The sequence below is a fragment of the Periplaneta americana genome, chromosome 9, assembly GCF_040183065.1.
Source record: "Periplaneta americana isolate PAMFEO1 chromosome 9, P.americana_PAMFEO1_priV1, whole genome shotgun sequence".
Lineage (NCBI taxonomy): Eukaryota > Metazoa > Arthropoda > Insecta > Blattodea > Blattidae > Periplaneta > Periplaneta americana.
The window spans coordinates 122,575,788-122,581,289 of record NC_091125.1 but is presented as its reverse complement, the minus strand read 5'-3'; positions in this window follow the sequence as shown (position 1 = coordinate 122,581,289).

The following is a 5,502-nucleotide window of genomic DNA, read 5'->3' as shown; positions in this document are numbered from 1 at the left end:
CTAACAACCCATCACCGTAAAAAACAGCTTGTTACGTATCCCTATAATAAGCCTCGGAATAGGACTGATTCTCTGGCACGACCACAGCAAAGGAATAAGGATTTGAGATTTGGCACTTGGAACGTAACTAGTCTTTATAGAACAGGAGGGGTAACATTAGTAGCAAAAGAACTAGCTAGATATAGAATAGACTTCGTAGGAGTACAAGAGGTTAGGTTAGATGGGAATGGCATATCACAAATAGGAGATTACTTGTTGTATTATGGGGAAGGAAACAATAATCACCAATTAGGAACAGGATTCTTTGTTCATAAAAGAATAAAATCAGCAGTAAAAAAGGTCGAATTTATCAGTGACAGGTTATCATATTTAGTACTTAAGGGTAGATGGTGCGACATCATAGTTATAAATGCTCACGCCCCTACAGAAGAGAAAGACGACCATATAAAGAATAGCTTCTATGAGGAATTGGAACATACTTTTGATCAGTTCCCTAGATATCACATGAAAATTTTATTGGGGGATTTCAATGCTAAAGTAGGACGGGAGGATATTTTTAGACCAACTATTGGAAAAGAGAGCCTACACGCAATTAGTAGTGACAATGGAGTTAGATTAGTCAACTTTGCCACATCGAAAAATTTAATTGTCAAAAGTACAACATTCCCCCATAAGGATATACATAAATATACTTGGACTTCTCCAGATGGATTGACACACAACCAAATAGATCACATCTTGATAGATAAACGGAGACATACTAGTATAGTAGATATTCGAACTTTCAGGGGTGCAGACTGTAATTCTGACCATTATTTGGTGATTGGAGAATTAAGAGAAAGATTATCAGTAGCCAAGCGAGTAGAGCAACAAGTTAATATTACTAAATTCAATATTTTGAAATTAAAGGACGAGGAAGCTAAGCAAAATTATCAGGTCGAAATTTCGAATAGGTTTGCCACTTTAGAAAGTTCCGACGAAGTTGAGAAAGAATTAGATGTTAATAGCGTGTGGGAAAATATCAGAGATAGTATCAAAATTGCAGCTGAGCAGAGCATAGGTTATTATGAAACTAAGAAAAAGAAACCGTGGTTTGATGAAGATTGTTGCATGGTAGTAGAAAGAAGGAAACAGGCAAAATTGAAATTCTTACAGGATCCAGTTGAGGAGAAGAGAGATAATTATTTCAATGAAAGACGGGAAGCAAGTCGTACACTTAGGAATAAAAAGAGAGGTTACTTGAAGGAAAAACTGAATGAGGTAGAAACAAATAGTAAGAATAAAAACATTCGAGATTTATATAAGGGTATAAAGGAATTTAAGAACGGATATCAGCCAAGGGTAAACGTTATCAAGGATGAGAATGGTGACTTGCTTGCAGACTCTCCATCAATCCTAAACAGATGGAAAAACTATTTTGCGCAACTACTAAATGTACATAGGCCAAATAGAAATGATCGGGACGAAATTGAAATACAAACTGCTGAGCCATTTATACCCGAACCCACGCTTACAGAAGTCGAAATTGCGATAGAAAATCTGAAAAAGTACAAGTCTCCAGGTATCGATCAAATTCCAGCAGAATTAATACAAGAGGGTGGGAGTGCATTATATAGCGAAATTTATAAACTTGTACTTGCTATTTGGGAAAAGGAAATTTTACCAGAACAATGGAAGGAGTCCATAATTGTACCTATTTTTAAAAAGGGGGACAAAACCAACTGTGGTAACTTTCGAGGAATATCACTTTTGTTGACATCGTACAAAATTTTGTCCAATATTCTTTTGAGAAGATTAACTCCGTACGTAGATGAAATTATTGGGGATCATCAGTGCGGTTTTCGGCGTAATAGATCGACTATTGATCAGATTTTTTGTATTCGACAGATAATGGAGAAAAAATGGGAGTATAAGGGTACAGTACATCAGTTATTCATAGATTTCAAAAAGGCTTATGACTCGGTTAAGAGGGAAGTATTATATGATATTCTTATTGAATTTGGTATTCCCAAGAAACTAGTTCGATTAATTAAAATGTGTCTCAGTGAAACGTACAGCAGAGTCCGTATAGGTCAGTTTCTATCTGATGCTTTTCCAATTCACTGCGGGCTAAAGCAAGGAGATGCACTATCACCTTTACTTTTTAACTTCGCTCTAGAATATGCCATTAGGAAAGTTCAGGATAACAGGCAGGGTTTGGAATTGAACGGGTTACATCAGCTTCTTGTCTATGCGGATGACGTGAATATGTTAGGAGAAAATACACAAACGATTAGGGAAAACACGGAAATTTTACTTGAAGCAAGTAGAGCGATCGGTTTGGAAGTAAATCCCGAAAAGACAAAGTATATGATTATGTCTCGTGACCAGAATATTGTACGAAATGGAAATATAAAAATTGGAGATTTATCCTTCGAAGAGGTGGAAAAATTCAAATATCTTGGAGCAACAGTAACAAATATAAATGACACTCGGGAGGAAATTAAACGCAGAATAAATATGGGAAATGCGTGTTATTATTCGGTTGAGAAGCTCATATCATCCAGTCTGCTGTCGAAAAATCTGAAAGTTAGAATTTATAAAACAGTTATATTACCGGTTCTTCTGTATGGTTGTGAAACTTGGACTCTCACTCTGAGAGAGGAACATAGGTTCAGGGTGTTTGAGAATAAGGTGCTAAGGAAAATATTTGGAGCTAAGCGGGATGAAGTTACAGGAGAATGGAGAAAGTTACACAACACAGAACTGCACGCATTGTATTCTTCACCTGACATAATTAGGAACATTAAATCCAGACGTTTGAGATGGGCAGGGCATGTAGCACGTATGGGCGAATCCAGAAATGCATATAGAGTGTTAGTTGGGAGACCGGAGGGAAAAAGACCTTTAGGGAGGCCGAGACGTAGATGGGAGGATAATATTAAAATGGATCTGAGGGAGGTGGGGTATGATGATAGAGACTGGATTAATCTTGCACAGGATAGGGACCGCTGGCGGGCTTATGTGAGGGCGGCAATGAACCTTCGGGTTCCTTAAAAGCCATTTGTAAGTAAGTAAGTAAGGCACCAATAATACATCACTCATGAGGAAACTAAATCAGGGGTTATGTCGTAGGATGGCCAGTTCCTTTTCCTTTGACCTTTCTGGAACAGAATTTCATACAAGTTTCCAGGAAGGTGATTCATATTTATTTTTTATTTCAGCTAAGCATTAAAGCACATACATTACTTGTTCATAAAATGAACACTACATGGAAATAGCATGCAAAAATGACAGTAATTAAAAATTGTCATCTTGTGGTTTAGACCCTTATGGAACTAGGTGCCTCATGTTGAAGTCATTCATAAGCTTTTTCAGGATCTACGAAATTATTAAAAATGAAATTTTAAACATATTTCGTAAATATGTCTTCTGTTGTATTTTCTGCAACCGGAGCACAATATTATACTGGTGTAGCAACATTACAAAGTGTATGAATATGGCTTATTAATTTAAGATGGCTGTGGCCAGTAAACTCTGATGCAAATACAGTACCTATTGTACTATAGGGTAAACATTGGTAATTTCGTGATAATTTCATGAAAATTAATTTAAAATGCAAATGTGTAAATATATCCTTATTCCGATTTTTTTCATCTAAAAGACGATAATTTGCTGTACAAATCTGGAGACATAAAAGATTGGACATGTTCTTGAACAAGTGCTAAAAACCACTTTTACAACTTAAGCTAAAAGGTTGGTTATTTCGTGATAACCTTGGTAATTTCGTGATATTACATTGATAATTTCGTGAGAGGTAGAAGAATTGTGGAAAAATTCATTAAAGTCAAATGAAATTCTCATTTATTGTTACAAGACTTCAAACATAGTAATTCTGTCTAATATTCATAGCAAGAAAACATAGAAATACATATCAACACATAATAAGAATGAAATCAAAGTAAAAATTGAAATTGAAAAGGCATATTCTTTGCCTTGAAAGGGTGAACACTTTTATTACGGACTTTACTATAGCCTATATTACTAGGGTAACTCCAAATGTAATGCATAACATTTGTTTAAAAATTATATTTTTATCCTATAGCTTTGCTATTTTCACATAATGTAGATACATCATTTAGGAACAAAATGTCACTTTTCCACATAATCCCCGTCCCTTTCAACTGCCTTACGTAACCTAGGAACGAGGGCCTGTAGACCAGCACGGTAAAAGTCTGGACCAACACGTCTGAGCCACTCTTTGGCAGCATGCACAAGGGAGTCATCTTCTAACCTCGTACCGCGAAGGGATCCTTCAGTTTACCAAAGAGATGGTAATCGCACGGTGCCAGTTCAGAACTGTACGGCGGGTATTTCAGTGTTGTTTATAAGAATTTTCTGATCTGGTCTGTGGTCTTGTGACTGACATATGGTTGTGCGTTGTCATGCAATAGCAGAATAACCTGCTTCTCCCGATGTCGAACAAGACTCAGTCGAGCTTGAATTTTCTTGAGAGCTGCCACATACGCGTCAGAATTAATGGTGGTTCCGTATGGCATGATGCCCATAAGCAAGAGTCCTTCTGAATCGAAAAACACAGTAGCCATAACGTTTCCTGCCGAAGGTGTACTTTTGAATTTCTATTTCTTTGGTGAATTTGCATGATGCCACTCCATTGTCTGCCTCTGTCTCCGATCCAAAATGGTGGAGATAAGTTCCATCTTCTGTCACAATTCTTGCAAATAAGTCATCTAGCACTTATCATTGACACTTAGCATGATAACAAATCAAACAGAAGCTACACTGAACCTATTGCGTCCCCCTTTTCTTTTTTTTGCTATCACATCTTATCTTCAGATTTATAAAATTCGTATTGTAATACAATTTTTAAAATAGTATAATATGTAACGCTTAATACTCAACAAAATTTCGCCTCAAACAGCTAAGATTTCTATCAGTAAATCTAAGCCTATATGTTGACTACAGCTGTATCTAAAATTCCAAAAACATTTCCTAAAATTTCATGATGATACAATAAATCTTTGTACCAGATATCATATGCTTACCTTTAGTAATAAGCCTGTAATGTAATTACAAACATCCACAAAATTTTTACACCTGAGAAGTCGACGCTAACTTGCTCTCTCCAAACATAAAAGCTCACTGAAGCAGCTACAATAGTCATACAAAGCGTAGCTGTATGTTTCTGGAAATTGGACAACATATGCAATCCCTTGGCGGAAATTTGAATCTCGTAACGCCATTGGTTAGTTCACGAAAGAGCAAAGAAAAAGTATCACGAAATAACAACTGCCACGAAATTACCAATGTTTATCCTATTCAAACTTCATTGAATTCGGCTTACGGAACGTAATCAAGTCGTAAGTCGAGGTCTATCTATGGTAAACTATATCTATACTCTTGTGGTGTTTGTTTTGGTATAAGTCTTTTGTTCTCTTTGCCATCTGTATTAAGAGAAGTCAGATGAGAGGAGTGTTATGCCAATTAAGGTAAAGGTCTGTA